Raw genomic sequence first — 11,871 nt, forward strand, 5'->3', positions numbered from 1 at the left:
AGAACATGTGGTGTTTGTCTTTCAGCGTCTAACTTGCTTCATTTAGCATAATGTCATTTATTTCCACCCATTTTGCTGTAAATGACTGGATTTCATTCTGCTCTCTGGCTGAATAAATTTCTGTTACCAAACAGATCACTTCAACATATTGGGGCATGTAAACTATATGACAAGTGTGGGAGTGATATATAGAAGATGTTTAGTAACCGTTCATCAGAGAACTAATGCAAAGTTGGAGTGGACACAGCTTCTGGTTTGACCTAGACAGCACCGGTTCCGAGCTATTGTCCTGGGAAAATTATTAACAGTGTCTTTTTTCCCCCCTCACCACAAACACACCGGACAAAGAGCAAAGTGTGTGTTTATCTCAGCCAATGCTTTTGTTTGAAGGAAGAACTTGTACCTCACAGAGGAGGCGTTCAAAGTCTCACGCATTGAGCCTTCTTTGCACTGGGCTCTTCATGGAGAAGGGAAAGGCCTGCTCGTAGCATAGATTCCTAACACATTCCTAACACTTGCAGATTACACAGACCTTAAAATTGCTAGTACTCTCTCTTACTTAAGTACTGTGTGTGTATGTGTGTGTGTGTGTGTGTGTTTCCATATTAACTAATTTAAAAAAAGACATATGAGGTAAGTCTTAAGTCAGAATATTCAAACCCCAAACCAACAGGATACCTAAGATACTGCAGAGATGCCCCCCACCCTTGAGGCTTCCCTTCCTGTGACCTCATCCTATTATCAATTTGGGCAATGAAACTTTTGCTTATACTTCGGAGCTCAAGAATGGATCAAGGGTAACACCCTGGCCAGGAAGCCCAGTCCTGCCACACTCATTTGCCGGCTGAATGCCAACAAATAGGTAACCACCAGCATCTTTCCTCTATATTAACTCCTCCTGCATCCCTGCCCCAAGTAGATGGCAGATCTATATGCCTGTTGTCATAACCCTTGTTCCGAATGTTAGCTCTAGTGTCTCTTGTGTATGTGCTCAGAGTGGAGTTGATGGTGAGATGCCCCCCAAACAGTGATTTCTACCTTCTTTTGTGCTATCTTGACTCCTAGGGGCCATCATCCTAACCAACAGAATACCAAAAATATGGTGGGCTGCCACTTCCATGAGTAGAGCACATGAGAGTCTGACTTCCATCGTGTTGATGGACTCTTCTCTTTGCTAGTTTGGATGAAACAAATCACCTATGGAAAGGCTCTCACAGCAACGGATGAAATCTGGCTTCAAGACAAAAGCCAATAGGAAACAGATGTCCAGTCTACAGTAACTTGCGAATTATTGAATCTTGCCAACAGTCACATGAATTAGGACTTGCATGCTTCCTCGGGTGAGCTTTCAGATAAGACTTCAGCCCTGACTGACTCTGATTGCAGCCCCATAATAAAACCCGAGGATACTGCTAATCCATGCTTGAATCTGACCCACAGAAACTATGAAGCAATCCATTTCTGTAACTGGCTACAGAGAAAGAGATAGGTAACACAGACCTCGAACGCAGACCAGCCAGAATGAAAGACACCCGAGCACACAGTCCTCTGACTCAAACTTTGATTTCAGGGTCACATGAAGGGGGAAAAAGGCACTCGCAGAGTGCCTACTACATGTGAGGCATTCCATACGCTCTTGTTTCATCCACACAGTAACTTACCAAATTCAGAATTATTAATCCCCCTTTATAGGCAGTAAAACTGGAGATCAAGTAACTGATTCAAAATGATGAAGCTAAGCCAAAACTAAGTCAAACTGGGAACAAAAGCTTCAAAACTCTGTTGCACTGTGGGTCCACAAAATCCAACACTGCTGAGAGAGAACAAGGGAAGAAATCCCCAGGCCAGGAGAGTGAGAACAGGTGGTCCCCAGATCCAAGAAAAGTGGGGAGTTCTGCAAAGTAAGGTGAAGAAGAAAACTGGAATGTTTCTCTGCTGGATCTGACCTCCAGGGTTCTCTTGGTCTCCTTGGGAAATTGGAAGCACAGCAAAGATAAATTTGTTTATCATAAATCCTGGGGCTCTGAACATTGCAGAGAAATGTTTGAAACCCACAGATAAAATTCCATAGTCAGGATTTCATGGGTTGTCCTAAAGCCACACAGCTCTGAGTAACTGCCTAAATCAGACCTTCTCAAAACACAGGTCTGTCCACTTACCCTGCCCATCTCAGTGTAAGCACCCCTTCATAGCAAAGTCCCCACATAGTCCTCCCGTCCCATTCAATGTACTCTCTGGCAAAAGTTTGCACCTCCTGGAAGTTTCCCATTAACCTTGTAAATCCCCTCCACTCCAGGAGCTGCATGCATTGGCCTTCAAAAACCAAAAGGGAGACAGGGAAAGCTCACGGAAACCCTGCAAGGAGGTTGAGGTGATACAGGCCTGTTCTTAGAGAGGAGCCCTTTGATAAATGAGCCATGAGTCTCTGAGAGAGAGAAAACAGCCAAGAAGTCAACCTCTTCCTCCCCTCAGATTTATGAATTTTCCAGCCAGAGGCAAAAGCATCACTCAGTCATGATGGAAGTGCAGAAGGGTGAGAAGGCACGTGAAAAGACCAGAGATTCCCTTGGCGTGGAAATATGTCTGTTTTATGTAACATACGTGGTCTGTGTTCTAGAGAGCTCATTGCATAGGAAACCCATTTAATTGTCCTCATAAAATAAATACTTCCTTTACATTAAAAATGCAAAAAAAAAAATGGATATGCTCCTTGCCTGGATTGCATGAGACCAAGGTTAAAAGTTCCAGTATGATTTTTGCTAGTAGAAAATAACTTTGATTCCTTAGCCCAGAGTTCAGATTTTTCTTGAAAAAAAAAATTAAACATAAAAATTGAGAGTATTTGCAATATTTGGGTTGCCATGGACTATTGGGCTAAGGTACTTAGTGCGTAAGAGTGTTTCTAGTCATTCAAGGCAAAATGGGCTGCAAAAACATTCTGGAAGATAACTACACCAGAGCCATAATTGTTTGAAGAACTTAGCAATGTGTGTTCTGGATGACGTTCTGCATAAATGCCACGTGATTCATGCACTCAGTGATATTCTCTGTTTAGTAGTTATTGGCTGGTGTGGTTGTCATTCCAGGAAAGCTGTTAAACAATGTTGTGATTGTGGAAGGAAGAACAAGGGCCGAAAGACGTCGACATCTTAGCTGTGAGGAAAGAAATACACAAAAGGAAGTGAGCACATCTCAATGTGCTGTGTGTCTCAGGATATAGACTGCAGCCAAATGAGATGTGTGGAAAGAGATGCTCGCCTTATCTGGACAACCTCATTCATCAATCAGCATTTGCTGACCAGGCTGACCAGGGACAGGAGAGCATGAAGAGCCAAAGAAGGAAGTACTGGAATGGGGTCTGACAGCTTCATTTTGACATAGAGTCTTCTTGGCCTTCTGTAAAATAGGACTGATACTAAATTTTTTTCCAAAACCATGTAGTTGTTCCACTCGTCATTCACTTATTTTGATCACTTTCATTTCCAAGGCATTTGGTACAATGATAACTGCATCAACAGCCCTACCTGCCCTTAGGAAACTCCTAGTCAAGGAGGTAAGACATGCACATGGAAAAAAATTCACAATTTTGTCAAAAGGACTGCCATATTAAAAAGTAGCAAACTAAAGAAAATGGCATCACCAAGCTGCCAAAACTTTAGTCACATTAGCAACTTTCTTTCAAAGCACAATATAACACAGTAAATTCCTTCCTGTCAGTCCTATTTCTAGTACTATCTGCCTTCCTATTGCTATATTCTGCTGGCCTAAAGTTTTTCATTCATTTTTAAGTTATTCTCCCTGGTGAGATATAGATAGATAGATAGACAGACAGACAGACAGACAGACAGACAGACAGATAGATAGATAGATAGATAGATAGATAGATATGCATGGTATATGCACACATATGTGAGCTTGTAGGCACAGAGGCCAGAGGAGAACATTAAGTGGACTGTACTGTTACTTAGTCCCCTGAGATAGTATCTCTCACTGGACCTGGAGTTTGCGTTTTTTCTGAATATGCTGGTATCTAACCAGCTCCAGTGATGTCTCTTTCTCTACCCACACAGTACAGGACTTACAAGCATATACAGCCACACCTGGTTCATTATGTGAGTGTTGGGGATAAGAATTCAGAGCCTTATACTTGTTCAGCAAGCGCTATTACCCACTGAACCATCTTCCCAGCCCCTCTTGTGACTCCAACTCTTTGTAGATCCTTCTTAAAGAAGGAATAATGTATATAAAAGGATATGTTGATAACTTAGAGAAGTTGGTATAAATATGAAAGTTAGTGGAGTATTGGTGATAAACATAAAGGATGGGGGAAGGGTTGGTCAAAATAAAGTGTTCATGAAGAAACTTCATGGGGACCTATGATCTTTTTTTAACTAAATGTTTTTTATTTAAAAAATTTTTATTCATTTTATATACCAACCACAAATCCCCCTCTCATTCCTCCTCCCACTCCCCCACTCCCACCTAACTCCCAACCCTGACCCATCCTTCATCTCCTCCTCCAACAGGGTAAGTTCTCCCATGCGGGGAGAGCAATGCCTGATACATTCAGATGAGGCCGGACCCAGCCCCTCCCCGCTGCCTCAAGGGTGAGCAAGGTGTTCCACCATAGGTAATGGGATCCACAAAGCCAGCTCATGCAGCAGGAATAGATCCTGATCACACTGCCAGAGGTCCCTCAAACAGACCCAGCTACACAACTTGTCTCCCATACGCAGAGGGTCTAGTCCGGTCCCAAGCAGGTTCCACAGCTGTCAGTCTAAAGCTCGTGAGTTCCTTGGAGCTTGGTTCAGTTGTCTCTGTAGATTTTCTCACTGTGATCTTGATGCCCCTTGCTCATATAATCCCTCTTCCTTCTCTTTGACTGGACTCCCAGAGTTCAGTCTGATACTTGGTTGTGGATCTCTGCATCTGCTTCCATCAGTTACTGGATGAAGGCTCTATAATGACAGTTAGGGTATTCACCAATCTGATTACCAGAGTAGGCCAGTGCAGGCACCCTCACCACTATTGCTACTAGTCTAATCTGGGGTCATCCTTGTGGATTCCTGGGAATTTCCCTAGCACCAAGTTTCTCCCTTACCCCATAATGTCTCCCTCTATCAAGATATCTCTTTCATTGTTCTCCCACTCCATTCCTCCCCCAGCTCGACCATCTCATTTCCTCATGTTCTCATTCTCCATCCTCTCCCCTCTATTGCCACACCTCATACCCAGTTTACTCATGGAGATCTCCTCTGTTTCCCCTTTCCAAGGTAATCTGAATATCCCTCTTAGGGTCCTCCTTGTTTCCTAGCTTCTCTGGAGCTGTGGGTTGTAGTCTGATTATCCTTTGCTTTACATCTAGTATCTACTTATGAGTGAGTACATACCATGTTTGTCTTTCTGAGTCTGGGTTACCTCACTTGGGATGATATTTTCTAGTTCCATTCATTTGCCGGCAAATTTCATGATGTCATTATTTTTTTACAGCTGAGTAATACTCCATTGTATAAATGTACCACATTTTCTTTATCCACTCTTTGGTTGAGGGGCACCTAGGGTGTTTCCAGGTTCTGGCTATTATGAAGAATGCTGCTATGGACATAGTTGAGCAAGTGTCCTTGTGGTATGGTTGAGCATCCCTGGGGTATACGCCCAAGAGTAGTATCATTGGGTCTTGAGGTAGATTGACTCCCAATTTTCTGAGAAGTTGCCTTACTGATTTCCAGAGTGGCTATACAAGTTTGTACTCCCACCAACAGTAGAGGAGTGTTCCCCTTGGAAAACCTATTATCTTAAGACCCAAGTAAAAGAATATAAGGGAGGGATAGTAAAACAACACACATGGTATGAAAAATGGGACGTTGGATATGAGAGGTTTAAGTGAGGATGAGGAGGAGGATTGAAGAAGATGGGCTAGAGTGTGGATTAACCAAAACTAAGGATATGTGATAAAGCCTTATAAAACCCCACTAATTTGTAAGATAATTTACAAAATGTTTTTTGAGGAATTTGAGCATAAGTACCCTGCATGGGTGAACAATTCTGCTTCCAGAAGAATGAGTTACTAAGAAAATCTCAGTGTCAGACATTGGTTACCTCCCAAGCTCTTGATCAGGGGAGCCCCAGAGGTACCCAAAATAATACAGAGTATTGTCAATGCTCTTTGTTACACACAATAACAGATGGTAAGACCATATAACTAAGACCATATAAACCATCCACTTTGCTCACAGGACATAGAGAAATCAATATTGAGATGACAACATTGTTAACTCCCTTACTGATGGCCAGTTTTCATGGTATTGGAAGGTGTTATGCAGGTTGCTAGAGGAGAAAAGACATCAATGGAAATACTCAGCACTGGACTCCGTGTGCTATACTACCAACCCTCCAGGTAAGATGTACCTGCTGGTACAAAAGTGGCAAGAGTGTTTACAGGGTAACTGACTGCTCTCTTGAATGAACCTGAAGTCTGATCTGTACTACAAGCATAGCCAAAACCCATGACTAAGGAAGTCACAGGCTCCAAGGAAGAACTTTTGTACAGGGTGATACCAAATGAGTTGTTTACATCAAATCCTGATTTCATAGTTTAAATATGTGTGGTACTTAGTGGCTTAGACCTATCATATTGCTATAACAAAATAACATAGATGGTGGCTTATGAATAACATAAATATAATACTCACAGTCTGGAGATTAGGATGTCTAAGAGTAAGGTGCTGACAGAATCTGGAACTGGAGACAGACTGTTCCTCATAGATGACATTTTCCTGCTGTGTCCACATGTGACAGAAAGGTCAAGGGAACTATCTGGAGTCTGTTATAAGGATCTGAATCCCACTCAGGAAGAATCCATCTTATGATCTAATCACCTCTAAAGGGCTCTACCTCTTAATGCTTATGGGGAAAGTGATTTCAACAAGTGAATTAGTAAAGGCACATTCATATATGTCTGTGGAACTCTCTGGCCATGTTTTATCATCTATAGAACTGGGATTCTGAAGAATCAGTTCCCAGGATTATGGAGAAACTCAGTAGACGTGCATGTAGAGCAGCTGGCACAGGCCCTACAGAAGAGTAGTCCCTCATAAAAGGTGACTTCTTTTCATTCCGAAATGAGGAAACCTAACTAATCCCATCCTCCTTTAGGAGGGGGGAGAAAAACATCTATGAAAAGAAAATTAAGCAACATCAGGAAAGAGTGAGTACATCTGTATAAGAACCCATTCCTGCTTCTGTAGGTATAATGGAATAATCCATGCCTGCATATCAGGCAATTAAGTGGCCAAGCCCCCCACCCTCAACCCCCAGACATCCATCTATGCTTTAGACATGGTGGTGTATATTAAACTTTTAGTATGCTTGGATACATAATTCTAAAGAAAAATAAGATTGAACTAATGGTGAAAAGTATAACATTTTAAGTCAAGTTTTGAATGGTTTTCCTAACAGAGCATTTGTGTACCTTCCTCTCTATACCTACATATGAACTTGAACCATTGACTCAATTTAAAAAAAAGACATAATGGAAAGAAATCCAGTGATAATTGGCAGCAAGAAAAATTTTATTCCCCCTGCCCTTTGCTTAGGCATAGAGCCATCAAAGTGTTATTTCATAAAATTTAATTTTTGAGTTTTGAATGATTTACAGTGAAGCAGGGTGTATAAATCAGAATGGTAACCATTGCCATGAATAGAGATGTATGTTTTTCCAAAATGTCTAAGTAAAATACTTTGAAACACACTAAAAGACCTGCACAGTTCTCCAAAGGCAGCCATAATTGAAGTTAAACATGCTTGTTTGGGCAGAGCGAGATTTACTGACACCTCCTCCCTCCCTTTCCTTGAAATAAAGTGATCAAATCTCCATCATCTCTTCTTATGAAAGGAGTTAATCACACCAGTATGCCATACTGAGCATCTAGCCTTGTTTCCTACGTTTGTAAAACTTTTCTGATGCCTTTGGGTGTGTCTTTAATTAGATGTGGTTCTTATACGTTAGGATGTCCAGAGTCACTGCATGAAAGTCCTACATATTCTACTAACAGAATCTCCCCTTTTCTTCTCTTCCATGTGGCTAGTCCATGTGTTACTGCTGCCTACTCTCTAGTCTCTCCCCAATTCCACTCTTACCAAGACCACAGGTTGACCCTCTGACTGTCCTCTTGACTCCACATGGGGAGTGTACAAGTGAGATGGCCCAAATGCAACTTGCATCAAACGCCTTCTTTCTTTAAACCCTCCCATTGCACAAGCCCTTCCACTGCGGCTCACAGAGCCCCCACCAACCCACCCACTCAGGGCCCTCATCTTCCTCAGTATTTCCTTCTGTTCTACAAACATATCACTTTGTATGTGTCCACTAATACAAAACCTGAGAAAGATTCTAAAACTATCAATAGAGACAGATTGAGTTCATATGCTACATCAAAATTACAGGTGGTATAATTATCATCATTCTAAATGCCTTTATCTGTGGTGGCTAGGGGTTACACATAAGTTTATCTTTTCCCATACTAGTCTACCTCCCTGGAATTTATGTTGTTTTAGAACTTAATTTACCTTACTTCAAAAGATTTTATGATACTAGATAATAGTTAGATATATTCTACAAAATTCCATGGATAAGGAAAGGACTTTCAAATGCAAATTCACAGATGACACCAAGGTTTGTGTCTTTGACTTTGTGCAGGTGGAAATCTCAGAAATCTGTATTCTACATTGTAGCATTCACACACAGTGACTAGCCAATCAAAAAGTTTGTTGAGTATCTGCTCTGAGAACTCTGTCCTCAAACACACACACACACACACACACACACACACACACACACACACACACACACCCCAGGAACTCTTGGGACATGGGCCAATGCAGACAATCCACTGCTGAAAGAGTGCAGCCATCGGGAAGCTCAGAAATCATCTGAGTCGAGAATCTGGTGATATTAAGAATAATGACCCAAAGCTTGTGGTAATAACGAACCAATATCTGATCTGAGTTAAGGCCCACTCCACAAGATGGAACCCATACCTAACATGCTTGTGTGGGCAAAAACCTGAGACTAGATAGGCCATAGGCCTAGGGGAAAACCAAATACATTTGTTCTGCTAATGGAATATAGCAATTAAATGATTCCTAATGACATTCTGCTTTACCCGTAGATCGGTATCTTGGTCAGCCCTCACCAGAGAAGCTTCTTTGTACTGTAGATGGGAAGTAACACAGAGACTCACAACAGGAGATGTGCAGAGAGTGAGACTTTGGAGCACACAGTCCTAAATGGGATGTCTTCAGAAAAGCCCATCCCCTCAAAGTTCAGGGACCTTCGTAGAAAAAGGAGACAGAAAGACTGCAAGAGCCAGCAGTGGTGGATGATTTCAAGGAAACAGTGTCTTCCAAACACAACAGAACTATTAAACATATGGACTCAGTGACTCACATATGGGCTTCTGAGAGCACACAAGTCCTGCACAGGCTCAAAAACAAAATCTGAGCAATGAGAAGGGAAAGTGGACACAAAGTCCCACCCCTTACCAAGAGGCCATTTGCAATTGATGCCTATTGGGAAAGGGGAAAATCAGTTTTCTCCAATGGAGTGTCACTGGGTATATCAAGCACACTCCAAGGCAGACCCCATGTACAGGAGTAGTTGACCAGCACAAAACAGATTCCATACTGGGTGAAGTTTTTGTTGTTGTTTTTATTTTGGGGTGTTTTGTTTTTGGTGTGCTTTTTGTTTTGTGGTTTTTATCTTCTATTTTTAGTTTGTTTTGATTTTTTCTTTTCTTTCAATTTTTGAGAAAGAGGGGGAAGAATATGAAATCAGGTGGATATGGAGGTATGGAGGATCTGGGAAGAGTTTGAAGGAAAAAAATTTATCAAGTATATTATATGGGAAAAGTTAATAAAAGAATAATTAATTTTCTTAAAGAAAGAAATGCTCAAACTTTAAAATCTCTTCAACCAGATTATAAATGCTATAGAGACAAATGTTACGGTTTAGATCTCAAATGTGCCCTCAAAGTCTATGTGCTACATGAAGTGGTTCCCATTGCCCCAGTGTTCACAGGTAATTGGATAATGCCAGCATTAACTCATCCATGATAGATTCAGAGCTCAGCGAACTGTTAGGAACTTCTGCACACATCTTTGCAAAGGTCTCTGAATTACTGGACACTGTAGAAGTGTGCCTTCATTGGAAGAAGTAGGTCCCTGGAGGAGTATACTTGAAGGGGTTATCTTGCCCTTCCCCCTTACTCCTCTCTCTCCTTCTACTCTCAATTCTCTCTCTCCTCCTGTCCTTCTTCCTCTCCTCTTCCTTTCTGCATTCCTGTTCCTTAACTCTCTCTTTCTCTTCCTCCCTGTCTTAGTTAGGACTTTATTGCTGTGAAGAGACACCATGACCACAGCAACTCTTATAAAGGAAAACATTTATTTAGGGCCAGCTTACAGTTTCAGATGTTTAGTCCTTTATCATCATGGCAAGAAGAGTGGCAGCATGCAGACAGACATGGTGCTGGAGGAGCTGAGAGTTCTACATCTGGATCTGTAGACAGGAGGAAGAGAAAGCCACTGGACCTGGCTTGATCATATATAGACCTCAAAGCCTACCTCCACAGTGACACACTTCCTCCAACAAGGTCACACCTGTGCCAATACCATACCTCCTAATAGTGCCACTCCCTATGGGCCAAGTATTCAAAGACATGAGTTTATGGGGATCATATCTATTCAAACCACCACACTCCCTTTCATGTTTCCTCCTCTCCTCTCTCCCCTGGCTCCACTCCCTCCCTCCTTCTCTACCTCCTTTTCTATCTCCATCCTGGTTACCACAATGCTACACCACATATTTCTGCCACATCATGGATGTTCAGCCTCATCACAGACCAGAAACATCAAAGCAAGTGACCATGGACTGACTGGCACCTCCACAATCTTAAGACAACATAAATCTTTCTTACTGTTAGTTGATTTTTGCAAATATTTTGTCACAAGAATGGAAAGCTGGTTAACAAAGCAGGAACCATAGCTATCCATCTTATCTGTCTGACAAATGTTCAGACAACAATAGGGATGGATTCAGTCCTAGCCACTTGAAGTTACATTATGATGGGAAGAAAATTAACAAATCATTATTTGTAGGAGAGGGAGATACTTGATTCTGAGAACTGAAATAGAGGACTCCAAGGGATAGGGTCGTCTCTTTGACTACTTTGACTACTTCCAGTAGTCTACATAAGTCAGGAATAGGTAAGCCAGCATGTGCCATTGCAGGGAAGAGCCTTACCAGCAAGTGTATGGTTGAGGCCAAGTCCCCAAAGCAGTAACAGTACTGAGGCATGAGAAGAGCAAAAGTATCTTCCATGCAACTAACAACATAAAGGAGCTACTGGAGACATGGGAGGGCAGATTATGGAAGGTCTTATCCATCACAGCAGGGAGTTTGTCTCCTTTCTAAGCATAGTAAAGAGCCATCAGGGCTTTTGAAGAAGGAGTGTGCTCTAGTACAGCTTTTCTGAAACTCATTCTGGGATCTAGAGGGATGTCTCCATGGTTAAGAGTGCTTGCTGATCTTTCAGAGGACTGGAGTTTGGTTCCGAGTAGCCATCAGGGAGTTCAAAACCATCTGTAACTCTAACTTCAGGTTATCCAACACTCACTTTTGGCTTCCACAGGTACACACACACACACACACACACACACACACACACACACACACACACACATATATACACACACACATATACATATATGTACACACATGCATATATACATACTCACACTTTTAAAAAGTTAGCTCTTTCTGGCTGCTTTAGGGTAGGGGGTTAGAAAACAGAAAAATACCATTAGGAGGCCATG

The 11,871-nt window shown here is 41.9% G+C and overlaps 1 long non-coding RNA gene across 1 annotated transcript in view; it reads right to left on the reverse strand.

Moving 5' to 3' along the window:
• Positions 1–4,494: 4,494 nt before the first annotated feature.
• LOC128108370 (uncharacterized) overlaps positions 4,495–11,871 on the reverse strand; it is a 49,738-nt gene continuing 42,361 nt past the window's right edge. The window contains exons 8-9 of the long non-coding RNA XR_008217451.1: positions 11,794–11,822; positions 4,495–10,555 (exon numbers count right to left, since the gene is read on the reverse strand). This is a non-coding gene — a long non-coding RNA (uncharacterized LOC128108370). The remainder of the gene's footprint in view (positions 10,556–11,793; positions 11,823–11,871) is intronic.

The sequence above is a fragment of the Peromyscus californicus genome, unplaced genomic scaffold (assembly GCF_007827085.1).
Source record: "Peromyscus californicus insignis strain IS unplaced genomic scaffold, ASM782708v3 Scaffold_13__1_contigs__length_99412109, whole genome shotgun sequence".
NCBI lineage: Eukaryota > Metazoa > Chordata > Mammalia > Rodentia > Cricetidae > Peromyscus > Peromyscus californicus.